The following is a 25,038-nucleotide window of genomic DNA, read 5'->3' as shown; positions in this document are numbered from 1 at the left end:
GGAAATATCATGAACAGATTAATCAGCCCTTATATAAAAAATAAACAAATATGTAGGCAAGCATCTCGATCGCCCCTTCAGCTATACTCATTGTCCTACTATATGATAAGTTTCATAAAGCAGAGTCACCACTCACATGAGCTGGTAATAAATATGTTACAGTGGGAAGACAATGAACGGGCTGAGGCCCGACCACACATTATAACTAAAGCATCTCTATGTTAAAAAGCATTCCTAGGTAATGTCTAGCCTCTGAAAAAAATATGTAAAATCCATCCATAAATCTGGCAAAAGTCCCCAATATTTTGGGCATACTTGTGCTCTCACCTGAATGTAGCGCCACCTTGTAGGCGCCGAAGGTAACTGCGGCTCACAAAATGTTTTATCAGAGGCAAGTTGAGAGGAATCCAAGAGGCAGATGTCCTTGGAAAGAGCCTCTGACTGCAGCAGGAAGGATGGATGCTTCAAATTTGCACAGTTTCCTGCCCATCGTCCTCTCACGTCCCGAACGCCCACGTCACTCCCCTGAATGCTCCTCATCTGCATAAAGAGAACACTCTGAAAAAGGAGCAGAGTGGCGCAGCGGAAGCGTGCTGGGCCCATAACCCAGAGGTCGATGGATCGAAACCATCCTCTGCTAATTTTGCTTGATTTTTCTTCCAAGGACCAAGCTGTCATTTCCACGCTGCCGGAAAGGAAAAGCGCAAGCTTGTGCCCAGCTAAGTGATATAAGACTTCTCAAACTATCTGTGTCTGCTGAAATACAAGAGAGGGAGTGTCAAAGGATCCACCCTGTACTTTGAAAGTAAAGACACACAATAATAAGCATACATGACTGGTGGGACCTTCAAACACTTTTCTGTGCAGGCTTTGAATTTCATTCTTCCCTTTTTGTTCTGCTCTTATCTATCTCCTGGGCATTTCATGGAATGTTCTCTCTTTCTCTTCCCTGCTTTGCTTCCCTTGCTGCCTCTATATGTTTTATATATATATTAATTGTACTGCTGCTTTCCATTCTTCTCTTCTGCACAGCTTTGTCCTTGGTTTTAATCCCCAGTTCCTTACCCTCTGCAAATAACGTTCTACTGCTTTTCATGTTGGTATCTAAACCAAATGCACCATTGAAGCTGGTGCAAGATAGTCATTGATCTCTGAGTCATAATATTTAGAACCGAGAGCGCAAATGTCAGAGGGCGTTGGTGGTATAGTGGTGAGCATAGCTGCTTCCCAAGCAGTTGACCCGGGTTCGATTCCCGGCCAACGCAATGCAAATACTTATATATTCTGCATGCAGGATATACTTTAATTCAACATTTCACAAATGGAAATATCATGAACAGATTAATCAGCCATATATAAAGAAATAAACAAATACGTAGGCAAACCTCTCGATCGCCCCTTCTGCTACATTCATTGTCCTGATATATGATAAGTTTCATAAAGCAGAGTCACCACTCACATGTGCTGGTAATAAATATGTTACAGTGGGCAGACATTATAACTCTAGCATCTCTATGTTAGAAAGCATTTCTAGAGGCAATATCTAGCCTCTGAAAAAAATATACCAAGATCCACCGATAAATCTGTCAAAAGTCCTTAACATTTTGTGCATACTTGTGCTCTCACCTGCATGTAGCGCCACCTTGTAGCTGTCGAAGGTAACTGCGGCTCACAAAATGTTTTATCAGAAGGCAAGTTGAGAGGAATCCAAGAGGCAGATGTCCATGGAAAGAGCGTCTCACTGCAGCAGGAAGGTTGGATGATTCAAATTTGCATAGTTTCCTGTCCAACGTCCACTCACGTCCCGACGCTCCCAAACGCTCAAAAGCCTCAGCCCTCACCGGGTAGATCTCTGGCACCCAGGTAAAGCCAAATCCTGAGCATGCTAGCGCTAGTATCACAGAGAGAGATATAGAGGGTTCAAGAGCTGCTGTCTTGATAAAGGTTTGAAACGGCTAGTGCCTGAGTGTGTCTGACTTTCAGTTATGACTGATTGTGAGAGGGGAAGATGAAGTTTTTCTATACCCAGCATGCCTTGCGATATACTTAGGCAAATGAGGTGAGAGCCCGACCAATCCCATGCTACTCTGCTGAATGCTCCTCATCTGCATAAAGAGAACACTTTCCCAAAGCAGCAGAGTGGCGCAGCGGAAGCGTGCTGGGCCCATAACCCAGAGGTCGATGGATCGAAACCATCCTCTGCTAGTTTTGCTTGATTTTTCTTCCAAGGACCAAGCTGTCATTTTAAGGCTGCCAGCAAGGAAAAGCGCAAGCTTGTGCCAGCTATGGTAGAAACGACTTCTGAACTATCTGTGTCTGCTGAAATACAAGAGAGGGATCGTCAAAGGGATCCACCCTGTACCTTGAAAGTAAAGACACACAATAATAAGCATAAATGACTGGTGGGACCTTCAAACACTTTTCTGGGCATGCTTTGAATATCATTCTTCCCTTTTTGTTCTGCTCTTATCTATCTCCTGGGCATTTCCTGGAATGTTCTCTCTTTCTTTTCCCTGCTTTGCTTCCCATGCTGCCTCTATATGTTCATATCCATTATTTGTACTGCTGCTTACCATTCTTCTCTTCTTCACAGCTTTGTCCTTGGTTTCAATCCCAGTTCCTTACAATCTGCTAAAACCTTTCTACTGCTTCTCATGTTGGTATCTAAACCAAATGCACCATTGAAGCTGGTGCAAGATAGACATTGAACTCAGGGTCGTAATGTTGAGAACCGAGCTTGCACAGATCAGAGGGCGTTGGTGGTATAGTGGTGAGCATAGCTGCCTTCCAAGCAGTTGACCCGGGTTCGATTCCCGGCCAACGCAGTACCAATTCTTATATATTCTACAATCAGGATATATTTTAATGCAACATGTCACAAAATGGAAATATCATGAACAGATTAATCAGCCCTTATATAAAAAATAAACAAATATGTAGGCAAGCATCTCGATCGCCCCTTCAGCTAATACTCATTGTCCTACTATATGATAAGTTTCATAAAGCAGAGTCACCACTCACATGAGCTGGTAATAAATATGTTACAGTGGGAAGACAATGAACGGGCTGAGGCCCGACCACACATTATAACTAAAGCATCTCTATGTTAAAAGCATTCCTAGGTAATGTCTAGCCTCTGAAAAAAATATGTAAATCCATCCATAAATCTGGCAAAAGTCCCCAATATTTTGGGCATACTTGTGCTCTCACCTGAATGTAGCGCCACCTTGTAGGCGCCGAAGGTAACTGCGGCTCACAAAATGTTTTATCAGAAGGCAAGTTGAGAGGAATCAAGAGCAGATGTCCTTGGAAAGAGCCTCTGACTGCAGCAGGAAGGATGGATGCTTCAAATTTGCACAGTTTCCTGCCCATCGTCCTCTCACGTCCCGAACGCCCACGTCACTCCCCTGAATGCTCCTCATCTGCATAAAGAGAACACTCTGAAAAAGGAGCAGAGTGGCGCAGCGGAAGCGTGCTGGGCCCATAACCCAGAGGTCGATGGATCGAAACCATCCTCTGCTAATTTTGCTTGATTTTTCTTCCAAGGACCAAGCTGTCATTTCCACGCTGCCGGAAAGGAAAAGCGCAAGCTTGTGCCAGCTAAGTGATATAAGACTTCTCAACTATCTGTGTCTGCTGAAATACAAGAGAGGGAGTGTCAAAAGGATCCACCCTGTACTTTGAAAGTAAAGACACACAATAATAAGCATACATGACTGGTGGGACCTTCAAACACTTTTCTGTGCAGGCTTTGAATTTCATTCTTCCCTTTTTGTTCCTGCTCTTATCTATCTCCTGGGCATTTCATGGAATGTTCTCTCTTTCTCTTCCCTGCTTTGCTTCCTTGCTGCCTCTATATGTTTTATATATATATTAATTGTACTGCTGCTTTCCATTCTTCTCTTCTGCACAGCATTGTCCTTGGTTTTAATCCCAGTTCCTTACCCTCTGCAAATAAACGTTCTACTGCTTTTCATGTTGGTATCTAAACCAAATGCACCATTGAAGCTGGTGCAAGATAGTCATTGATCTCTGAGTCATAATATTTAGAACCGAGAGCGCAAATGTCAGAGGGCGTTGGTGGTATAGTGGTGAGCATAGCTGCTTCCCAAGCAGTTGACCCGGGTTCGATTCCCGGCCAACGCAATGCAAATACTTATATATTCTGCAAGCAGGATATACTTTAATTCAACATTTCACAAAATGGAAATATCATGAACAGATTAATCAGCCATATATAAAGAAATAAACAAATACGTAGGCAAACCTCTCGATCGCCCCTTCTGCTACATTCATTGTCCTGATATATGATAAGTTTCATAAAGCAGAGTCACCACTCACATGTGCTGGTAATAAATATGTTACAGTGGGCAGACATTATAACTCTAGCATCTCTATGTTAGAAAGCATTTCTAGGCAATATCTAGCCTCTGAAAAAAATATACAAGATCCACCGATAAATCTGTCAAAAGTCCTTAACATTTTGTGCATACTTGTGCTCTCACCTGCATGTAGCGCCACCTTGTAGCTGTCGAAGGTAACTGCGGCTCACAAAATGTTTTATCAGAAGGCAAGTTGAGAGGAATCCAAGAGGCAGATGTCCATGGAAAGAGCGTCTCACTGCAGCAGGAAGGTTGGATGATTCAAATTTGCATAGTTTCCTGTCCAACGTCCACTCACGTCCCGAACGCTCCCCAAACGCTCAAAAGCCTCAGCCCTCACCGGGTAGATCTCTGGCACCCAGGTTAAAGCCAAATCCTGAGCATGCTAGCGCTAGTATCACAGAGAGAGATATAGAGGGTTCAAGAGCTGCTGTCTTGATAAAGGTTTGAAACGGCTAGTGCCTGAGAGTGTCTGACTTTCAGTTATGACTGATTGTGAGAGGGGAAGATGAAGTTTTTCTATACCCAGCATGCCTTGCGATATACTTAGGCAAATGAGGTGAGAGCCCGACCAATCCCATGCTACTCTGCTGAATGCTCCTCATCTGCATAAAGAGAACACTTTCCCAAAGCAGCAGAGTGGCGCAGCGGAAGCGTGCTGGGCCCATAACCCAGAGGTCGATGGATCGAAACCATCCTCTGCTAGTTTTGCTTGATTTTTCTTCCAAGGACCAAGCTGTCATTTTAAGGCTGCCAGCAAGGAAAAGCGCAAGCTTGTGCCAGCTATGGTAGAAACGACTTCTGAACTATCTGTGTCTGCTGAAATACAAGAGAGGGATCGTCAAAGGGATCCACCCTGTACCTTGAAAGTAAAGACACACAATAATAAGCATAAATGACTGGTGGGACCTTCAAACACTTTTCTGGGCATGCTTTGAATATCATTCTTCCTTTTTGTTCTGCTCTTATCTATCTCCTGGGCATTTCCTGGAATGTTCTCTCTTTCTTTTCCCTGCTTTGCTTCCCATGCTGCCTCTATATGTTCATATCCATTATTTGTACTGCTGCTTACCATTCTTCTCTTCTTCACAGCTTTGTCCTTGGTTTCAATCCCAGTTCCTTACAATCTGCTAAAACCTTTCTACTGCTTCTCATGTTGGTATCTAAACCAAATGCACCATTGAAGCTGGTGCAAGATAGACATTGAACTCAGGGTCGTAATGTTGAGAACCGAGCTTGCACAGATCAGAGGGCGTTGGTGGTATAGTGGTGAGCATAGCTGCCTTCCAAGCAGTTGACCCGGGTTCGATTCCCGGCCAACGCAGTACCAATTCTTATATATTCTACAATCAGGATATATTTTAATGCAACATGTCACAAAATGGAAATATCATGAACAGATTAATCAGCCCTTATATAAAAAATAAACAAATATGTAGGCAAGCATCTCGATCGCCCCTTCAGCTATACTCATTGTCCTACTATATGATAAGTTTCATAAAGCAGAGTCACCACTCACATGAGCTGGTAATAAATATGTTACAGTGGGAAGACAATGAACGGGCTGAGGCCCGACCACACATTATAACTAAAGCATCTCTATGTTAAAAAGCATTCCTAGGTAATGTCTAGCCTCTGAAAAAAATATGTAAAATCCATCCATAAATCTGGCAAAAGTCCCCAAAATTTTGGGCATACTTGTGCTCTCACCTGAATGTAGCGCCACCTTGTAGGCGCCGAAGGTAACTGCGGCTCACAAAATGTTTTATCAGAAGGCAAGTTGAGAGGAATCCAAGAGGCAGATGTCCTTGGAAAGAGCCTCTGACTGCAGCAGGAAGGATGGATGCTTCAAATTTGCACAGTTTCCTGCCCATCGTCCTCTCACGTCCCGAACGCCCACGTCACTCCCTGAATGCTCCTCATCTGCATAAAGAGAACACTCTGAAAAAGGAGCAGAGTGGCGCAGCGGAAGCGTGCTGGGCCCATAACCCAGAGGTCGATGGATCGAAACCATCCTCTGCTAATTTTGCTTGATTTTTCTTCCAAGGACCAAGCTGTCATTTCCACGCTGCCGGAAAGGAAAGCGCAAGCTTGTGCCAGCTAAGTGATATAAGACTTCTCAACTATCTGTGTCTGCTGAAATACAAGAGAGGGAGTGTCAAGGATCCACCCTGTACTTTGAAAGTAAAGACACACAATAATAAGCATACATGACTGGTGGGACCTTCAAACACTTTTCTGTGCAGGCTTTGAATTTCATTTCTTCCCTTTTTGTTCTGCTCTTATCTATCTCCTGGGCATTTCATGGAAGGTTCTCTCTTTCTCTTCCCTGCTTTGCTTCCCTTGCTGCCTCTATATGTTTTATATATATATTAATTGTACTGCTGCTTTCCCATTCTTCTCTTCTGCACAGCTTTGTCCTTGGTTTTAATCCCCAGTTCCTTACCCTCTGCAAATAACGTTCTACTGCTTTTCATGTTGGTATCTAAACCAAATGCACCATTGAAGCTGGTGCAAGATAGTCATTGATCTCTGAGTCATAATATTTAGAACCGAGAGCGCAAATGTCAGAGGGCGTTGGTGGTATAGTGGTGAGCATAGCTGCTTCCCAAGCAGTTGACCCGGGTTCGATTCCCGGCCAACGCAATGCAAATACTTATATATTCTGCAAGCAGGATATACTTTAATTCAACATTTCACAAAATGGAAATATCATGAACAGATTAATCAGCCATATATAAAGAAATAAACAAATACGTAGGCAAACCTCTCGATCGCCCCTTCTGCTACATTCATTGTCCTGATATATGATAAGTTTCATAAAGCAGAGTCACCACTCACATGTGCTGGTAATAAATATGTTACAGTGGGCAGACATTATAACTCTAGCATCTCTATGTTAGAAAGCATTTCTAGGCAATATCTAGCCTCTGAAAAAAATATACAAGATCCACCGATAAATCTGTCAAAAGTCTTAAACATTTTGTGCATACTTGTGCTCTCACCTGCATGTAGCGCCACCTTGTAGCTGTCGAAGGTAACTGCGGCTCACAAAATGTTTTATCAGAAGGCAAGTTGAGAGGAATCCAAGAGGCAGATGTCCATGGAAAGAGCGTCTCACTGCAGCAGGAAGGTTGGATGATTCAAATTTGCATAGTTTCCTGTCCAACGTCCACTCACGTCCCGAACGCTCCCAAACGCTCAAAAGCCTCAGCCCTCACCGGGTAGATCTCTGGCACCCAGGTAAAGCCAAATCCTGAGCATGCTAGCGCTAGTATCACAGAGAGAGATATAGAGGGTTCAAGAGCTGCTGTCTTGATAAAGGTTTGAAACGGCTAGTGCCTGAGAGTGTCTGACTTTCAGTTATGACTGATTGTGAGAGGGGAAGATGAAGTTTTTCTATACCCAGCATGCCTTGCGATATACTTAGGCAAATGAGGTGAGAGCCCGACCAATCCCATGCTACTCTGCTGAATGCTCCTCATCTGCATAAAGAGAACACTTTCCCAAAGCAGCAGAGTGGCGCAGCGGAAGCGTGCTGGGCCCATAACCCAGAGGTCGATGGATCGAAACCATCCTCTGCTAGTTTTGCTTGATTTTTCTTCCAAGGACCAAGCTGTCATTTTAAGGCTGCCAGCAAGGAAAAGCGCAAGCTTGTGCCAGCTATGGTAGAAACGACTTCTGAACTATCTGTGTCTGCTGAAATACAAGAGAGGGATCGTCAAAGGGATCCACCCTGTACCTTGAAAGTAAAGACACACAATAATAAGCATAAATGACTGGTGGGACCTTCAAACACTTTTCTGGGCATGCTTTGAATATCATTCTTCCCTTTTTGTTCTGCTCTTATCTATCTCCTGGGCATTTCCTGGAATGTTCTCTCTTTCTTTCCCCTGCTTTGCTTCCCATGCTGCCTCTATATGTTCATATCCATTATTTGTACTGCTGCTTACCATTCTTCTCTTCTTCACAGCTTTGTCCTTGGTTTCAATCCCAGTTCCTTACAATCTGCTAAAACCTTTCTACTGCTTCTCATGTTGGTATCTAAACCAAATGCACCATTGAAGCTGGTGCAAGATAGACATTGAACTCAGGGTCGTAATGTTGAGAACCGAGCTTGCACAGATCAGAGGGCGTTGGTGGTATAGTGGTGAGCATAGCTGCCTTCCAAGCAGTTGACCCGGGTTCGATTCCCGGCCAACGCAGTACCAATTCTTATATATTCTACAATCAGGATATATTTTAATGCAACATGTCACAAAATGGAAATATCATGAACAGATTAATCAGCCCTTATATAAAAAATAAACAAATATGTAGGCAAGCATCTCGATCGCCCCTTCAGCTATACTCATTGTCCTACTATATGATAAGTTTCATAAAGCAGAGTCACCACTCACATGAGCTGGTAATAAATATGTTACAGTGGGAAGACAATGAACGGGCTGAGGCCCGACCACACATTATAACTAAAGCATCTCTATGTTAAAAAGCATTCCTAGGTAATGTCTAGCCTCTGAAAAAAATATGTAAAATCCATCCATAAATCTGGCAAAAGTCCCCAATATTTTGGGCATACTTGTGCTCTCACCTGAATGTAGCGCCACCTTGTAGGCGCCGAAGGTAACTGCGGCTCACAAAATGTTTTATCAGAAGGCAAGTTGAGAGGAATCCAAGAGGCAGATGTCCTTGGAAAGAGCCTCTGACTGCAGCAGGAAGGATGGATGCTTCAAATTTGCACAGTTTCCTGCCCATCGTCCTCTCACGTCCCGAACGCCCACGTCACTCCCCTGAATGCTCCTCATCTGCATAAAGAGAACACTCTGAAAAAGGAGCAGAGTGGCGCAGCGGAAGCGTGCTGGGCCCATAACCCAGAGGTCGATGGATCGAAACCATCCTCTGCTAATTTTGCTTGATTTTTCTTCCAAGGACCAAGCTGTCATTTCCACGCTGCCGGAAAGGAAAAGCGCAAGCTTGTGCCAGCTAAGTGATATAAGACTTCTCAACTATCTGTGTCTGCTGAAATACAAGAGAGGGAGTGTCAAAGGATCCACCCTGTACTTTGAAAGTAAAGACACACAATAATAAGCATACATGACTGGTGGGACCTTCAAACACTTTTCTGTGCAGGCTTTGAATTTCATTCTTCCCTTTTTGTTCTGCTCTTATCTATCTCCTGGGCATTTCATGGAATGTTCTCTCTTTCTCTTCCCTGCTTTGCTTCCCTTGCTGCCTCTATATGTTTTATATATATATTAATTGTACTGCTGCTTTCCATTCTTCTCTTCTGCACAGCTTTGTCCTTGGTTTTAATCCCCAGTTCCTTACCCTCTGCAAATAACGTTCTACTGCTTTTCATGTTGGTATCTAAACCAAATGCACCATTGAAGCTGGTGCAAGATAGTCATTGATCTCTGAGTCATAATATTTAGAACCGAGAGCGCAAATGTCAGAGGGCGTTGGTGGTATAGTGGTGAGCATAGCTGCTTCCCAAGCAGTTGACCCGGGTTCGATTCCCGGCCAACGCAATGCAAATACTTATATATTCTGCAAGCAGGATATACTTTAATTCAACATTTCACAAAATGGAAATATCATGAACAGATTAATCAGCCATATATAAAGAAATAAACAAATACGTAGGCAAACCTCTCGATCGCCCCTTCTGCTACATTCATTGTCCTGATATATGATAAGTTTCATAAAGCAGAGTCACCACTCACATGTGCTGGTAATAAATATGTTACAGTGGGCAGACATTATAACTCTAGCATCTCTATGTTAGAAAGCATTTCTAGGCAATATCTAGCCTCTGAAAAAAATATACAAGATCCACCGATAAATCTGTCAAAAGTCCTTAACATTTTGTGCATACTTGTGCTCTCACCTGCATGTAGCGCCACCTTGTAGCTGTCGAAGGTAACTGCGGCTCACAAAATGTTTTATCAGAAGGCAAGTTGAGAGGAATCCAAGAGGCAGATGTCCATGGAAAGAGCGTCTCACTGCAGCAGGAAGGTTGGATGATTCAAATTTGCATAGTTTCCTGTCCAACGTCCACTCACGTCCCGAACGCTCCCAAACGCTCAAAAGCCTCACACCGGGCAAGCCCTCACCGGGTAGATCTCTGGCACCCAGGTAAAGCCAAATCCTGAGCATGCTAGCGCTAGTATCACAGAGAGAGATATAGAGGGTTCAAGAGCTGCTGTCTTGATAAAGGTTTGAAACGGCTAGTGCCTGAGAGTGTCTGACTTTCAGTTATGACTGATTGTGAGAGGGGAAGATGAAGTTTTTCTATACCCAGCATGCCTTGCGATATACTTAGGCAAATGAGGTGAGAGCCCGACCAATCCCATGCTACTCTGCTGAATGCTCCTCATCTGCATAAAGAGAACACTTTCCCAAAGCAGCAGAGTGGCGCAGCGGAAGCGTGCTGGGCCCATAACCCAGAGGTCGATGGATCGAAACCATCCTCTGCTAGTTTTGCTTGATTTTTCTTCCAAGGACCAAGCTGTCATTTTAAGGCTGCCAGCAAGTAAAAGCGCAAGCTTGTGCCAGCTATGGTAGAAACGACTTCTGAACTATCTGTGTCTGCTGAAATACAAGAGAGGGATCGTCAAAGGGATCCACCCTGTACCTTGAAAGTAAAGACACACAATAATAAGCATAAATGACTGGTGGGACCTTCAAACACTTTTCTGGGCATGCTTTGAATATCATTCTTCCCTTTTTGTTCTGCTCTTATCTATCTCCTGGGCATTTCCTGGAATGTTCTCTCTTTCTTTTCCCTGCTTTGCTTCCCATGCTGCCTCTATATGTTCATATCCATTATTTGTACTGCTGCTTACCATTCTTCTCTTCTTCACAGCTTTGTCCTTGGTTTCAATCCCAGTTCCTTACAATCTGCTAAAACCTTTCTACTGCTTCTCATGTTGGTATCTAAACCAAATGCACCATTGAAGCTGGTGCAAGATAGACATTGAACTCAGGGTCGTAATGTTGAGAACCGAGCTTGCACAGATCAGAGGGCGTTGGTGGTATAGTGGTGAGCATAGCTGCCTTCCAAGCAGTTGACCCGGGTTCGATTCCCGGCCAACGCAGTACCAATTCTTATATATTCTACAATCAGGATATATTTTAATGCAACATGTCACAAAATGGAAATATCATGAACAGATTAATCAGCCCTTATATAAAAAATAAACAAATATGTAGGCAAGCATCTCGATCGCCCCTTCAGCTATACTCATTGTCCTACTATATGATAAGTTTCATAAAGCAGAGTCACCACTCACATGAGCTGGTAATAAATATGTTACAGTGGGAAGACAATGAACGGGCTGAGGCCCGACCACACATTATAACTAAAGCATCTCTATGTTAAAAAGCATTCCTAGGTAATGTCTAGCCTCTGAAAAAAATATGTAAAATCCATCCATAAATCTGGCAAAAGTCCCCAATATTTTGGGCATACTTGTGCTCTCACCTGAATGTAGCGCCACCTTGTAGGCGCCGAAGGTAACTGCGGCTCACAAAATGTTTTATCAGAAGGCAAGTTGAGAGGAATCCAAGAGGCAGATGTCCTTGGAAAGAGCCTCTGACTGCAGCAGGAAGGATGGATGCTTCAAATTTGCACAGTTTCCTGCCCATCGTCCTCTCACGTCCCGAACGCCCACGTCACTCCCCTGAATGCTCCTCATCTGCATAAAGAGAACACTCTGAAAAAGGAGCAGAGTGGCGCAGCGGAAGCGTGCTGGGCCCATAACCCAGAGGTCGATGGATCGAAACCATCCTCTGCTAATTTTGCTTGATTTTTCTTCCAAGGACCAAGCTGTCATTTCCACGCTGCCGGAAAGGAAAAGCGCAAGCTTGTGCCAGCTAAGTGATATAAGACTTCTCAACTATCTGTGTCTGCTGAAATACAAGAGAGGGAGTGTCAAAGGATCCACCCTGTACTTTGAAAGTAAAGACACACAATAATAAGCATACATGACTGGTGGGACCTTCAAACACTTTTCTGTGCAGGCTTTGAATTTCATTCTTCCCTTTTTGTTCTGCTCTTATCTATCTCCTGGGCATTTCATGGAATGTTCTCTCTTTCTCTTCCCTGCTTTGCTTCCCTTGCTGCCTCTATATGTTTTATATATATATTAATTGTACTGCTGCTTTCCATTCTTCTCTTCTGCACAGCTTTGTCCTTGGTTTTAATCCCCAGTTCCTTACCCTCTGCAAATAACGTTCTACTGCTTTTCATGTTGGTATCTAAACCAAATGCACCATTGAAGCTGGTGCAAGATAGTCATTGATCTCTGAGTCATAATATTTAGAACCGAGAGCGCAAATGTCAGAGGGCGTTGGTGGTATAGTGGTGAGCATAGCTGCTTCCCAAGCAGTTGACCCGGGTTCGATTCCCGGCCAACGCAATGCAAATACTTATATATTCTGCAAGCAGGATATACTTTAATTCAACATTTCACAAAATGGAAATATCATGAACAGATTAATCAGCCATATATAAAGAAATAAACAAATACGTAGGCAAACCTCTCGATCGCCCCTTCTGCTACATTCATTGTCCTGATATATGATAAGTTTCATAAAGCAGAGTCACCACTCACATGTGCTGGTAATAAATATGTTACAGTGGGCAGACATTATAACTCTAGCATCTCTATGTTAGAAAGCATTTCTAGGCAATATCTAGCCTCTGAAAAAAATATACAAGATCCACCGATAAATCTGTCAAAAGTCCTTAACATTTTGTGCATACTTGTGCTCTCACCTGCATGTAGCGCCACCTTGTAGCTGTCGAAGGTAACTGCGGCTCACAAAATGTTTTATCAGAAGGCAAGTTGAGAGGAATCCAAGAGGCAGATGTCCATGGAAAGAGCGTCTCACTGCAGCAGGAAGGTTGGATGATTCAAATTTGCATAGTTTCCTGTCCAACGTCCACTCACGTCCCGAACGCTCCCAAACGCTCAAAAGCCTCAGCCCTCACCGGGTAGATCTCTGGCACCCAGGTAAAGCCAAATCCTGAGCATGCTAGCGCTAGTATCACAGAGAGAGATATAGAGGGTTCAAGAGCTGCTGTCTTGATAAAGGTTTGAAACGGCTAGTGCCTGAGAGTGTCTGACTTTCAGTTATGACTGATTGTGAGAGGGGAAGATGAAGTTTTTCTATACCCAGCATGCCTTGCGATATACTTAGGCAAATGAGGTGAGAGCCCGACCAATCCCATGCTACTCTGCTGAATGCTCCTCATCTGCATAAAGAGAACACTTTCCCAAAGCAGCAGAGTGGCGCAGCGGAAGCGTGCTGGGCCCATAACCCAGAGGTCGATGGATCGAAACCATCCTCTGCTAGTTTTGCTTGATTTTTCTTCCAAGGACCAAGCTGTCATTTTAAGGCTGCCAGCAAGGAAAAGCGCAAGCTTGTGCCAGCTATGGTAGAAACGACTTCTGAACTATCTGTGTCTGCTGAAATACAAGAGAGGGATCGTCAAAGGGATCCACCCTGTACCTTGAAAGTAAAGACACACAATAATAAGCATAAATGACTGGTGGGACCTTCAAACACTTTTCTGGGCATGCTTTGAATATCATTCTTCCCTTTTTGTTCTGCTCTTATCTATCTCCTGGGCATTTCCTGGAATGTTCTCTCTTTCTTTCCCCTGCTTTGCTTCCCATGCTGCCTCTATATGTTCATATCCATTATTTGTACTGCTGCTTACCATTCTTCTCTTCTTCACAGCTTTGTCCTTGGTTTCAATCCCAGTTCCTTACAATCTGCTAAAACCTTTCTACTGCTTCTCATGTTGGTATCTAAACCAAATGCACCATTGAAGCTGGTGCAAGATAGACATTGAACTCAGGGTCGTAATGTTGAGAACCGAGCTTGCACAGATCAGAGGGCGTTGGTGGTATAGTGGTGAGCATAGCTGCCTTCCAAGCAGTTGACCCGGGTTCGATTCCCGGCCAACGCAGTACCAATTCTTATATATTCTACAATCAGGATATATTTTAATGCAACATGTCACAAAATGGAAATATCATGAACAGATTAATCAGCCCTTATATAAAAAATAAACAAATATGTAGGCAAGCATCTCGATCGCCCCTTCAGCTATACTCATTGTCCTACTATATGATAAGTTTCATAAAGCAGAGTCACCACTCACATGAGCTGGTAATAAATATGTTACAGTGGGAAGACAATGAACGGGCTGAGGCCCGACCACACATTATAACTAAAGCATCTCTATGTTAAAAAGCATTCCTAGGTAATGTCTAGCCTCTGAAAAAAATATGTAAAATCCATCCATAAATCTGGCAAAAGTCCCCAATATTTTGGGCATACTTGTGCTCTCACCTGAATGTAGCGCCACCTTGTAGGCGCCGAAGGTAACTGCGGCTCACAAAATGTTTTATCAGAAGGCAAGTTGAGAGGAATCCAAGAGGCAGATGTCCTTGGAAAGAGCCTCTGACTGCAGCAGGAAGGATGGATGCTTCAAATTTGCACAGTTTCCTGCCCATCGTCCTCTCACGTCCCGAACGCCCACGTCACTCCCCTGAATGCTCCTCATCTGCATAAAGAGAACACTCTGAAAAAGGAGCAGAGTGGCGCAGCGGAAGCGTGCTGGGCCCATAACCCAGAGGTCGATGGATCGAAACCATCCTCTGCTAATTTTGCTTGATTTTTCTTCCAAGGACCAAGCTGTCATTTCCACGCTGCCGGAAAGGAAAAGCGCAAGCTTGTGCCAGCTAAGTGATATAAGACTTCTCAACTATCTGTGTCTGCTGAAATACAAGAGAGGGAGTGTCAAAGGATCCACCCTGTACTTTGAAAGTAAAGACACACAATAATAAGCATACATGACTGGTGGGACCTTCAAACACTTTTCTGTGCAGGCTTTGAATTTCATTCTTCCCTTTTTGTTCTGCTCTTATCTATCTCCTGGGCATTTCATGGAATGTTCTCTCTTTCTCTTCCCTGCTTTGCTTCCCTTGCTGCCTCTATATGTTTTATATATATATTAATTGTACTGCTGCTTTCCATTCTTCTCTTCTGCACAGCTTTGTCCTTGGTTTTAATCCCCAGTTCCTTACCCTCTGCAAATAACGTTCTACTGCTTTTCATGTTGGTATCTAAACCAAATGCACCATTGAAGCTGGTGCAAGATAGTCATTGATCTCTGAGTCATAATATTTAGAACCGAGAGCGCAAATGTCAGAGGGCGTTGGTGGTATAGTGGTGAGCATAGCTGCTTCCCAAGCAGTTGACCCGGGTTCGATTCCCGGCCAACGCAATGCAAATACTTAGATATTCTGCAAGCAGGATATACTTTAATTCAACATTTCACAAAATGGAAATATCATGAACAGATTAATCAGCCATATATAAAGAAATAAACAAATACGTAGGCAAACCTCTCGATCGCCCCTTCTGCTACATTCATTGTCCTAATATATGATAAGTTTCATAAAGCAGAGTCACCACTCACATGTGCTGGTAATAAATATGTTACAGTGGGCAGACATTATAACTCTAGCATCTCTATGTTAGAAAGCATTTCTAGGCAATATCTAGCCTCTGAAAAAAATATACAAGATCCACCGATAAATCTGTCAAAAGTCCTTAACATTTTGTGCATACTTGTGCTCTCACCTGCATGTAGCGCCACCTTGTAGCTGTCGAAGGTAACTGCGGCTCACAAAATGTTTTATCAGAAGGCAAGTTGAGAGGAATCCAAGAGGCAGATGTCCATGGAAAGAGCGTCTCACTGCAGCAGGAAGGTTGGATGATTCAAATTTGCATAGTTTCCTGTCCAACGTCCACTCACGTCCCGAACGCTCCCAAACGCTCAAAAGCCTCACACCGGGCAAGCCCTCACCGGGTAGATCTCTGGCACCCAGGTAAAGCCAAATCCTGAGCATGCTAGCGCTAGTATCACAGAGAGAGATATAGAGGGTTCAAGAGCTGCTGTCTTGATAAAGGTTTGAAACGGCTAGTGCCTGAGAGTGTCTGACTTTCAGTTATGACTGATTGTGAGAGGGGAAGATGAAGTTTTTCTATACCCAGCATGCCTTGCGATATACTTAGGCAAATGAGGTGAGAGCCCGACCAATCCCATGCTACTCTGCTGAATGCTCCTCATCTGCATAAAGAGAACACTTTCCCAAAGCAGCAGAGTGGCGCAGCGGAAGCGTGCTGGGCCCATAACCCAGAGGTCGATGGATCGAAACCATCCTCTGCTAGTTTTGCTTGATTTTTCTTCCAAGGACCAAGCTGTCATTTTAAGGCTGCCAGCAAGTAAAAGCGCAAGCTTGTGCCAGCTATGGTAGAAACGACTTCTGAACTATCTGTGTCTGCTGAAATACAAGAGAGGGATCGTCAAAGGGATCCACCCTGTACCTTGAAAGTAAAGACACACAATAATAAGCATAAATGACTGGTGGGACCTTCAAACACTTTTCTGGGCATGCTTTGAATATCATTCTTCCCTTTTTGTTCTGCTCTTATCTATCTCCTGGGCATTTCCTGGAATGTTCTCTCTTTCTTTTCCCTGCTTTGCTTCCCATGCTGCCTCTATATGTTCATATCCATTATTTGTACTGCTGCTTACCATTCTTCTCTTCTTCACAGCTTTGTCCTTGGTTTCAATCCCAGTTCCTTACAATCTGCTAAAACCTTTCTACTGCTTCTCATGTTGGTATCTAAACCAAATGCACCATTGAAGCTGGTGCAAGATAGACATTGAACTCAGGGTCGTAATGTTGAGAACCGAGCTTGCACAGATCAGAGGGCGTTGGTGGTATAGTGGTGAGCATAGCTGCCTTCCAAGCAGTTGACCCGGGTTCGATTCCCGGCCAACGCAGTACCAATTCTTATATATTCTACAATCAGGATATATTTTAATGCAACATGTCACAAAATGGAAATATCATGAACAGATTAATCAGCCCTTATATAAAAAATAAACAAATATGTAGGCAAGCATCTCGATCGCCCCTTCAGCTATACTCATTGTCCTACTATATGATAAGTTTCATAAAGCAGAGTCACCACTCACATGAGCTGGTAATAAATATGTTACAGTGGGAAGACAATGAACGGGCTGAGGCCCGACCACACATTATAACTAAAGCATCTCTATGTTAAAAAGCATTCCTAGGTAATGTCTAGCCTCTGAAAAAAATATGTAAAATCCATCCATAAATCTGGCAAAAGTCCCCAATATTTTGGGCATACTTGTGCTCTCACCTGAATGTAGCGCCACCTTGTAGGCGCCGAAGGTAACTGCGGCTCACAAAATGTTTTATCAGAAGGCAAGTTGAGAGGAATCCAAGAGGCAGATGTCCTTGGAAAGAGCCTCTGACTGCAGCAGGAAGGATGGATGCTTCAAATTTGCACAGTTTCCTGCCCATCGTCCTCTCACGTCCCGAACGCCCACGTCACTCCCCTGAATGCTCCTCATCTGCATAAAGAGAACACTCTGAAAAAGGAGCAGAGTGGCGCAGCGGAAGCGTGCTGGGCCCATAACCCAGAGGTCGATGGATCGAAACCATCCTCTGCTAATTTTGCTTGATTTTTCTTCCAAGGACCAAGCTGTCATTTCCACGCTGCCGGAAAGGAAAAGCGCAAGCTTGTGCCAGCTAAGTGATATAAGACTTCTCAACTATCTGTGTCTGCTGAAATACAAGAGAGGGAGTGTCAAAGGATCCACCCTGTACTTTGAAAGTAAAGACACACAATAATAAGCATACATGACTGGTGGGACCTTCAAACACTTTTCTGTGCAGGCTTTGAATTTCATTCTTCCCTTTTTGTTCTGCTCTTATCTATCTCCTGGGCATTTCATGGAATGTTCTCTCTTTCTCTTCCCTGCTTTGCTTCCCTTGCTGCCTCTATATGTTTTATATATATATTAATTGTACTGCTGCTTTCCATTCTTCTCTTCTGCACAGCTTTGTCCTTGGTTTTAATCCCCAGTTCCTTACCCTCTGCAAATAACGTTCTACTGCTTTTCATGTTGGTATCTAAACCAAATGCACCATTGAAGCTGGTGCAAGATAGTCATTGATCTCTGAGTCATAATATTTAGAACCGAGAGCGCAAATGTCAGAGGGCGTTGGTGGTATAGTGGTGAGCATAGCTGCTTCCCAAGCAGTTGACCCGGGTTCGATTCCCGGCCAACGCAATGCAAATACTTATATATTCTGCAAGCAGGATATACTTTAATTCAACATTTCACAAAATGGAAATATCATGAACAGATTAATCAGCCATATATAAAGAAATAAACAAATACGTAGGCAAACCTCTCGATCGCCCCTTCTGCTACATTCATTGTCCTGATATATGATAAGTTTCATAAAGCAGAGTCACCACTCACATGTGCTGGTAATAAATATGTTACAGTGGGCAGACATTATAACTCTAGCATCTCTATGTTAGAAAGCATTTCTAGGCAATATCTAGCCTCTGAAAAAAATATACAAGATCCACCGATAAATCTGTCAAAAGTCCTTAACATTTTGTGCATACTTGTGCTCTCACCTGCATGTAGCGCCACCTTGTAGCTGTCGAAGGTAACTGCGGCTCACAAAATGTTTTATCAGAAGGCAAGTTGAGAGGAATCCAAGAGGCAGATGTCCATGGAAAGAGCGTCTCACTGCAGCAGGAAGGTTGGATGATTCAAATTTGCATAGTTTCCTGTCCAACGTCCACTCACGTCCCGAACGCTCCCAAACGCTCAAAAGCCTCAGCCCTCACCGGGTAGATCTCTGGCACCCAGGTAAAGCCAAATCCTGAGCATGCTAGCGCTAGTATCACAGAGAGAGATATAGAGGGTTCAAGAGCTGCTGTCTTGATAAAGGTTTGAAACGGCTAGTGCCTGAGAGTGTCTGACTTTCAGTTATGACTGATTGTGAGAGGGGAAGATGAAGTTTTTCTATACCCAGCATGCCTTGCGATATACTTAGGCAAATGAGGTGAGAGCCCGACCAATCCCATGCTACTCTGCTGAATGCTCCTCATCTGCATAAAGAGAACACTTTCCCAAAGCAGCAGAGTGGCGCAGCGGAAGCGTGCTGGGCCCATAACCCAGAGGTCGATGGATCGAAACCATCCTCTGCTAGTTTTGCTTGATTTTTCTTCCAAGGACCAAGCTGTCATTTTAAGGCTGCCAGCAAGGAAAAGCGCAAGCTTGTGCCAGCTATGGTAGAAACGACTTCTGAACTATCTGTGTCTGCTGAAATACAAGAGAGGGATCGTCAAAGGGATCCACCCTGTACCTTGAAAGTAAAGACACACAATAATAAGCATAAATGACTGGTGGGACCTTCAAACACTTTTCTGGGCATGCTTTGAATATCATTCTTCCCTTTTTGTTCTGCTCTTATCTATCTCCTGGGCATTTCCTGGAATGTTCTCTCTTTCTTTCCCCTGCTTTGCTTCCCATGCTGCCTCTATATGTTCATATCCATTATTTGTACTGCTGCTTACCATTCTTCTCTTCTTCACAGCTTTGTCCTTGGTTTCAATCCCAGTTCCTTACAATCTGCTAAAACCTTTCTACTGCTTCTCATGTTGGTATCTAAACCAAATGCACCATTGAAGCTGGTGCAAGATAGACATTGAACTCAGGGTCGTAATGTTGAGAACCGAGCTTGCACAGATCAGAGGGCGTTGGTGGTATAGTGGTGAGCATAGCTGCCTTCCAAGCAGTTGACCCGGGTTCGATTCCCGGCCAACGCAGTACCAATTCTTATATATTCTACAATCAGGATATATTTTAATGCAACATGTCACAAAATGGAAATATCATGAACAGATTAATCAGCCCTTATATAAAAAATAAACAAATATGTAGGCAAGCATCTCGATCGCCCCTTCAGCTATACTCATTGTCCTACTATATGATAAGTTTCATAAAGCAGAGTCACCACTCACATGAGCTGGTAATAAATATGTTACAGTGGGAAGACAATGAACGGGCTGAGGCCCGACCACACATTATAACTAAAGCATCTCTATGTTAAAAAGCATTCCTAGGTAATGTCTAGCCTCTGAAAAAAATATGTAAAATCCATCCATAAATCTGGCAAAAGTCCCCAATATTTTGGGCATACTTGTGCTCTCACCTGAATGTAGCGCCACCTTGTAGGCGCCGAAGGTAACTGCGGCTCACAAAATGTTTTATCAGAAGGCAAGTTGAGAGGAATCCAAGAGGCAGATGTCCTTGGAAAGAGCCTCTGACTGCAGCAGGAAGGATGGATGCTTCAAATTTGCACAGTTTCCTGCCCATCGTCCTCTCACGTCCCGAACGCCCACGTCACTCCCCTGAATGCTCCTCATCTGCATAAAGAGAACACTCTGAAAAAGGAGCAGAGTGGCGCAGCGGAAGCGTGCTGGGCCCATAACCCAGAGGTCGATGGATCGAAACCATCCTCTGCTAATTTTGCTTGATTTTTCTTCCAAGGACCAAGCTGTCATTTCCACGCTGCCGGAAAGGAAAAGCGCAAGCTTGTGCCAGCTAAGTGATATAAGACTTCTCAACTATCTGTGTCTGCTGAAATACAAGAGAGGGAGTGTCAAAGGATCCACCCTGTACTTTGAAAGTAAAGACACACAATAATAAGCATACATGACTGGTGGGACCTTCAAACACTTTTCTGTGCAGGCTTTGAATTTCATTCTTCCCTTTTTGTTCTGCTCTTATCTATCTCCTGGGCATTTCATGGAATGTTCTCTCTTTCTCTTCCCTGCTTTGCTTCCCTTGCTGCCTCTATATGTTTTATATATATATTAATTGTACTGCTGCTTTCCATTCTTCTCTTCTGCACAGCTTTGTCCTTGGTTTTAATCCCCAGTTCCTTACCCTCTGCAAATAACGTTCTACTGCTTTTCATGTTGGTATCTAAACCAAATGCACCATTGAAGCTGGTGCAAGATAGTCATTGATCTCTGAGTCATAATATTTAGAACCGAGAGCGCAAATGTCAGAGGGCGTTGGTGGTATAGTGGTGAGCATAGCTGCTTCCCAAGCAGTTGACCCGGGTTCGATTCCCGGCCAACGCAATGCAAATACTTAGATATTCTGCAAGCAGGATATACTTTAATTCAACATTTCACAAAATGGAAATATCATGAACAGATTAATCAGCCATATATAAAGAAATAAACAAATACGTAGGCAAACCTCTCGATCGCCCCTTCTGCTACATTCATTGTCCTAATATATGATAAGTTTCATAAAGCAGAGTCACCACTCACATGTGCTGGTAATAAATATGTTACAGTGGGCAGACATTATAACTCTAGCATCTCTATGTTAGAAAGCATTTCTAGGCAATATCTAGCCTCTGAAAAAAATATACAAGATCCACCGATAAATCTGTCAAAAGTCCTTAACATTTTGTGCATACTTGTGCTCTCACCTGCATGTAGCGCCACCTTGTAGCTGTCGAAGGTAACTGCGGCTCACAAAATGTTTTATCAGAAGGCAAGTTGAGAGGAATCCAAGAGGCAGATGTCCATGGAAAGAGCGTCTCACTGCAGCAGGAAGGTTGGATGATTCAAATTTGCATAGTTTCCTGTCCAACGTCCACAACGCTCCCAAACGCTCAAAAGCCTCACACCGGGCAAGCCCTCACCGGGTAGATCTCTGGCACCCAGGTAAAGCCAAATCCTGAGCATGCTAGCGCTAGTATCACAGAGAGAGATATAGAGGGTTCAAGAGCTGCTGTCTTGATAAAGGTTTGAAACGGCTAGTGCCTGAGAGTGTCTGACTTTCAGTTATGACTGATTGTGAGAGGGGAAGATGAAGTTTTTCTATACCCAGCATGCCTTGCGATATACTTAGGCAAATGAGGTGAGAGCCCGACCAATCCCATGCTACTCTGCTGAATGCTCCTCATCTGCATAAAGAGAACACTTTCCCAAAGCAGCAGAGTGGCGCAGCGGAAGCGTGCTGGGCCCATAACCCAGAGGTCGATGGATCGAAACCATCCTCTGCTAGTTTTGCTTGATTTTTCTTCCAAGGACCAAGCTGTCATTTTAAGGCTGCCAGCAAGGAAAAGCGCAAGCTTGTGCCAGCTATGGTAGAAACGACTTCTGAACTATCTGTGTCTGCTGAAATACAAGAGAGGGATCGTCAAAGGGATCCACCCTGTACCTTGAAAGTAAAGACACACAATAATAAGCATAAATGACTGGTGGGACCTTCAAACACTTTTCTGGGCATGCTTTGAATATCATTCTTCCCTTTTTGTTCTGCTCTTATCTATCTCCTGGGCATTTCCTGGAATGTTCTCTCTTTCTTTCCCCTGCTTTGCTTCCCATGCTGCCTCTATATGTTCATATCCATTATTTGTACTGCTGCTTACCATTCTTCTCTTCTTCACAGCTTTGTCCTTGGTTTCAATCCCAGTTCCTTACAATCTGCTAAAACCTTTCTACTGCTTCTCATGTTGGTATCTAAACCAAATGCACCATTGAAGCTGGTGCAAGATAGACATTGAACTCAGGGTCGTAATGTTGAGAACCGAGCGTGCACAGATCAGAGGGCGTTGGTGGTATAGTGGTGAGCATAGCTGCCTTCCAAGCAGTTGACCCGGGTTCGATTCCCGGCCAACGCAGTACCAATTCTTATATATTCTACAATCAGGATATATTTTAATGCAACATGTCACAAAATGGAAATATCATGAACAGATTAATCAGCCCTTATATAAAAAATAAACAAATATGTAGGCAAGCATCTCGATCGCCCCTTCAGCTATACTCATTGTCCTACTATATGATAAGTTTCATAAAGCAGAGTCACCACTCACATGAGCTGGTAATAAATATGTTACAGTGGGAAGACAATGAACGGGCTGAGGCCCGACCACACATTATAACTAAAGCATCTCTATGTTAAAAAGCATTCCTAGGTAATGTCTAGCCTCTGAAAAAAATATGTAAAATCCATCCATAAATCTGGCAAAAGTCCCCAATATTTTGGGCATACTTGTGCTCTCACCTGAATGTAGCGCCACCTTGTAGGCGCCGAAGGTAACTGCGGCTCACAAAATGTTTTATCAGAAGGCAAGTTGAGAGGAATCCAAGAGGCAGATGTCCTTGGAAAGAGCCTCTGACTGCAGCAGGAAGGATGGATGCTTCAAATTTGCACAGTTTCCTGCCCATCGTCCTCTCACGTCCCGAACGCCCACGTCACTCCCCTGAATGCTCCTCATCTGCATAAAGAGAACACTCTGAAAAAGGAGCAGAGTGGCGCAGCGGAAGCGTGCTGGGCCCATAACCCAGAGGTCGATGGATCGAAACCATCCTCTGCTAATTTTGCTTGATTTTTCTTCCAAGGACCAAGCTGTCATTTCCACGCTGCCGGAAAGGAAAAGCGCAAGCTTGTGCCAGCTAAGTGATATAAGACTTCTCAACTATCTGTGTCTGCTGAAATACAAGAGAGGGAGTGTCAAAGGATCCACCCTGTACTTTGAAAGTAAAGACACACAATAATAAGCATACATGACTGGTGGGACCTTCAAACACTTTTCTGTGCAGGCTTTGAATTTCATTCTTCCCTTTTTGTTCTGCTCTTATCTATCTCCTGGGCATTTCATGGAATGTTCTCTCTTTCTCTTCCCTGCTTTGCTTCCCTTGCTGCCTCTATATGTTTTATATATATATTAATTGTACTGCTGCTTTCCATTCTTCTCTTCTGCACAGCTTTGTCCTTGGTTTTAATCCCCAGTTCCTTACCCTCTGCAAATAACGTTCTACTGCTTTTCATGTTGGTATCTAAACCAAATGCACCATTGAAGCTGGTGCAAGATAGTCATTGATCTCTGAGTCATAATATTTAGAACCGAGAGCGCAAATGTCAGAGGGCGTTGGTGGTATAGTGGTGAGCATAGCTGCTTCCCAAGCAGTTGACCCGGGTTCGATTCCCGGCCAACGCAATGCAAATACTTAGATATTCTGCAAGCAGGATATACTTTAATTCAACATTTCACAAAATGGAAATATCATGAACAGATTAATCAGCCATATATAAAGAAATAAACAAATACGTAGGCAAACCTCTCGATCGCCCCTTCTGCTACATTCATTGTCCTAATATATGATAAGTTTCATAAAGCAGAGTCACCACTCACATGTGCTGGTAATAAATATGTTACAGTGGGCAGACATTATAACTCTAGCATCTCTATGTTAGAAAGCATTTCTAGGCAATATCTAGCCTCTGAAAAAAATATACAAGATCCACCGATAAATCTGTCAAAAGTCCTTAACATTTTGTGCATACTTGTGCTCTCACCTGCATGTAGTGCCACCTTGTAGCTGTCGAAGGTAACTGCGGCTCACAAAATGTTTTATCAGAAGGCAAGTTGAGAGGAATCCAAGAGGCAGATGTCCATGGAAAGAGCGTCTCACTGCAGCAGGAAGGTTGGATGATTCAAATTTGCATAGTTTCCTGTCCAACGTCCACTCACGTCCCGAACGCTCCCAAACGCTCAAAAGCCTCACACCGGGCAAGCCCTCACCGGGTAGATCTCTGGCACCCAGGTAAAGCCAAATCCTGAGCATGCTAGCGCTAGTATCACAGAGAGAGATATAGAGGGTTCAAGAGCTGCTGTCTTGATAAAGGTTTGAAACG

The 25,038-nt window shown here is 43.6% G+C and overlaps 34 non-coding genes across 34 annotated transcripts; all 34 read left to right on the top strand.

The window, feature by feature from the left end:
- Positions 1 to 568: 568 nt before the first annotated feature.
- On the top strand, positions 569 to 640 carry TRNAM-CAU (transfer RNA methionine (anticodon CAU)). The gene has a single exon. It is a non-coding gene; the product is annotated as a tRNA-Met (tRNA).
- A 553-nt stretch (positions 641 to 1,193) lies between these two features.
- On the top strand, positions 1,194 to 1,265 carry TRNAG-CCC (transfer RNA glycine (anticodon CCC)). Its single transcript has one exon. It is a non-coding gene; the product is annotated as a tRNA-Gly (tRNA).
- Positions 1,266 to 2,133: 868 nt separating this feature from the next.
- Positions 2,134 to 2,205, top strand: TRNAM-CAU (transfer RNA methionine (anticodon CAU)). The gene has a single exon. It is a non-coding gene; the product is annotated as a tRNA-Met (tRNA).
- A 548-nt stretch (positions 2,206 to 2,753) lies between these two features.
- On the top strand, positions 2,754 to 2,825 carry TRNAG-UCC (transfer RNA glycine (anticodon UCC)). The gene has a single exon. It is a non-coding gene; the product is annotated as a tRNA-Gly (tRNA).
- Positions 2,826 to 3,450: 625 nt separating this feature from the next.
- TRNAM-CAU (transfer RNA methionine (anticodon CAU)) lies at positions 3,451 to 3,522 on the top strand. The gene has a single exon. It is a non-coding gene; the product is annotated as a tRNA-Met (tRNA).
- Positions 3,523 to 4,074: 552 nt separating this feature from the next.
- TRNAG-CCC (transfer RNA glycine (anticodon CCC)) lies at positions 4,075 to 4,146 on the top strand. Its single transcript has one exon. It is a non-coding gene; the product is annotated as a tRNA-Gly (tRNA).
- Positions 4,147 to 5,015: 869 nt separating this feature from the next.
- On the top strand, positions 5,016 to 5,087 carry TRNAM-CAU (transfer RNA methionine (anticodon CAU)). The gene has a single exon. It is a non-coding gene; the product is annotated as a tRNA-Met (tRNA).
- Positions 5,088 to 5,634: 547 nt separating this feature from the next.
- Positions 5,635 to 5,706, top strand: TRNAG-UCC (transfer RNA glycine (anticodon UCC)). The gene has a single exon. It is a non-coding gene; the product is annotated as a tRNA-Gly (tRNA).
- A 627-nt stretch (positions 5,707 to 6,333) lies between these two features.
- On the top strand, positions 6,334 to 6,405 carry TRNAM-CAU (transfer RNA methionine (anticodon CAU)). The gene has a single exon. It is a non-coding gene; the product is annotated as a tRNA-Met (tRNA).
- A 551-nt stretch (positions 6,406 to 6,956) lies between these two features.
- TRNAG-CCC (transfer RNA glycine (anticodon CCC)) lies at positions 6,957 to 7,028 on the top strand. The gene has a single exon. It is a non-coding gene; the product is annotated as a tRNA-Gly (tRNA).
- An 867-nt stretch (positions 7,029 to 7,895) lies between these two features.
- Positions 7,896 to 7,967, top strand: TRNAM-CAU (transfer RNA methionine (anticodon CAU)). Its single transcript has one exon. It is a non-coding gene; the product is annotated as a tRNA-Met (tRNA).
- Positions 7,968 to 8,515: 548 nt separating this feature from the next.
- TRNAG-UCC (transfer RNA glycine (anticodon UCC)) lies at positions 8,516 to 8,587 on the top strand. The gene has a single exon. It is a non-coding gene; the product is annotated as a tRNA-Gly (tRNA).
- Positions 8,588 to 9,215: 628 nt separating this feature from the next.
- Positions 9,216 to 9,287, top strand: TRNAM-CAU (transfer RNA methionine (anticodon CAU)). The gene has a single exon. It is a non-coding gene; the product is annotated as a tRNA-Met (tRNA).
- A 551-nt stretch (positions 9,288 to 9,838) lies between these two features.
- On the top strand, positions 9,839 to 9,910 carry TRNAG-CCC (transfer RNA glycine (anticodon CCC)). Its single transcript has one exon. It is a non-coding gene; the product is annotated as a tRNA-Gly (tRNA).
- Positions 9,911 to 10,787: 877 nt separating this feature from the next.
- On the top strand, positions 10,788 to 10,859 carry TRNAM-CAU (transfer RNA methionine (anticodon CAU)). The gene has a single exon. It is a non-coding gene; the product is annotated as a tRNA-Met (tRNA).
- Positions 10,860 to 11,407: 548 nt separating this feature from the next.
- On the top strand, positions 11,408 to 11,479 carry TRNAG-UCC (transfer RNA glycine (anticodon UCC)). Its single transcript has one exon. It is a non-coding gene; the product is annotated as a tRNA-Gly (tRNA).
- A 628-nt stretch (positions 11,480 to 12,107) lies between these two features.
- On the top strand, positions 12,108 to 12,179 carry TRNAM-CAU (transfer RNA methionine (anticodon CAU)). The gene has a single exon. It is a non-coding gene; the product is annotated as a tRNA-Met (tRNA).
- A 551-nt stretch (positions 12,180 to 12,730) lies between these two features.
- On the top strand, positions 12,731 to 12,802 carry TRNAG-CCC (transfer RNA glycine (anticodon CCC)). Its single transcript has one exon. It is a non-coding gene; the product is annotated as a tRNA-Gly (tRNA).
- Positions 12,803 to 13,669: 867 nt separating this feature from the next.
- Positions 13,670 to 13,741, top strand: TRNAM-CAU (transfer RNA methionine (anticodon CAU)). The gene has a single exon. It is a non-coding gene; the product is annotated as a tRNA-Met (tRNA).
- A 548-nt stretch (positions 13,742 to 14,289) lies between these two features.
- Positions 14,290 to 14,361, top strand: TRNAG-UCC (transfer RNA glycine (anticodon UCC)). The gene has a single exon. It is a non-coding gene; the product is annotated as a tRNA-Gly (tRNA).
- A 628-nt stretch (positions 14,362 to 14,989) lies between these two features.
- On the top strand, positions 14,990 to 15,061 carry TRNAM-CAU (transfer RNA methionine (anticodon CAU)). Its single transcript has one exon. It is a non-coding gene; the product is annotated as a tRNA-Met (tRNA).
- Positions 15,062 to 15,612: 551 nt separating this feature from the next.
- On the top strand, positions 15,613 to 15,684 carry TRNAG-CCC (transfer RNA glycine (anticodon CCC)). Its single transcript has one exon. It is a non-coding gene; the product is annotated as a tRNA-Gly (tRNA).
- Positions 15,685 to 16,561: 877 nt separating this feature from the next.
- Positions 16,562 to 16,633, top strand: TRNAM-CAU (transfer RNA methionine (anticodon CAU)). The gene has a single exon. It is a non-coding gene; the product is annotated as a tRNA-Met (tRNA).
- Positions 16,634 to 17,181: 548 nt separating this feature from the next.
- Positions 17,182 to 17,253, top strand: TRNAG-UCC (transfer RNA glycine (anticodon UCC)). The gene has a single exon. It is a non-coding gene; the product is annotated as a tRNA-Gly (tRNA).
- A 628-nt stretch (positions 17,254 to 17,881) lies between these two features.
- On the top strand, positions 17,882 to 17,953 carry TRNAM-CAU (transfer RNA methionine (anticodon CAU)). Its single transcript has one exon. It is a non-coding gene; the product is annotated as a tRNA-Met (tRNA).
- Positions 17,954 to 18,504: 551 nt separating this feature from the next.
- On the top strand, positions 18,505 to 18,576 carry TRNAG-CCC (transfer RNA glycine (anticodon CCC)). The gene has a single exon. It is a non-coding gene; the product is annotated as a tRNA-Gly (tRNA).
- An 867-nt stretch (positions 18,577 to 19,443) lies between these two features.
- On the top strand, positions 19,444 to 19,515 carry TRNAM-CAU (transfer RNA methionine (anticodon CAU)). Its single transcript has one exon. It is a non-coding gene; the product is annotated as a tRNA-Met (tRNA).
- A 548-nt stretch (positions 19,516 to 20,063) lies between these two features.
- On the top strand, positions 20,064 to 20,135 carry TRNAG-UCC (transfer RNA glycine (anticodon UCC)). The gene has a single exon. It is a non-coding gene; the product is annotated as a tRNA-Gly (tRNA).
- A 628-nt stretch (positions 20,136 to 20,763) lies between these two features.
- Positions 20,764 to 20,835, top strand: TRNAM-CAU (transfer RNA methionine (anticodon CAU)). The gene has a single exon. It is a non-coding gene; the product is annotated as a tRNA-Met (tRNA).
- Positions 20,836 to 21,386: 551 nt separating this feature from the next.
- TRNAG-CCC (transfer RNA glycine (anticodon CCC)) lies at positions 21,387 to 21,458 on the top strand. The gene has a single exon. It is a non-coding gene; the product is annotated as a tRNA-Gly (tRNA).
- Positions 21,459 to 22,325: 867 nt separating this feature from the next.
- On the top strand, positions 22,326 to 22,397 carry TRNAM-CAU (transfer RNA methionine (anticodon CAU)). Its single transcript has one exon. It is a non-coding gene; the product is annotated as a tRNA-Met (tRNA).
- A 548-nt stretch (positions 22,398 to 22,945) lies between these two features.
- Positions 22,946 to 23,017, top strand: TRNAG-UCC (transfer RNA glycine (anticodon UCC)). Its single transcript has one exon. It is a non-coding gene; the product is annotated as a tRNA-Gly (tRNA).
- A 628-nt stretch (positions 23,018 to 23,645) lies between these two features.
- Positions 23,646 to 23,717, top strand: TRNAM-CAU (transfer RNA methionine (anticodon CAU)). The gene has a single exon. It is a non-coding gene; the product is annotated as a tRNA-Met (tRNA).
- Positions 23,718 to 24,268: 551 nt separating this feature from the next.
- On the top strand, positions 24,269 to 24,340 carry TRNAG-CCC (transfer RNA glycine (anticodon CCC)). Its single transcript has one exon. It is a non-coding gene; the product is annotated as a tRNA-Gly (tRNA).
- The last annotated feature ends 698 nt before the right edge of the window (positions 24,341 to 25,038 follow it).

The sequence above is a fragment of the Lissotriton helveticus genome, unplaced genomic scaffold, assembly GCF_964261635.1.
Source record: "Lissotriton helveticus unplaced genomic scaffold, aLisHel1.1 SCAFFOLD_1115, whole genome shotgun sequence".
Lineage (NCBI taxonomy): Eukaryota > Metazoa > Chordata > Amphibia > Caudata > Salamandridae > Lissotriton > Lissotriton helveticus.
Note: the sequence above shows the minus strand (reverse complement) of the source record. Positions and strands in the feature narration are given on the sequence as shown.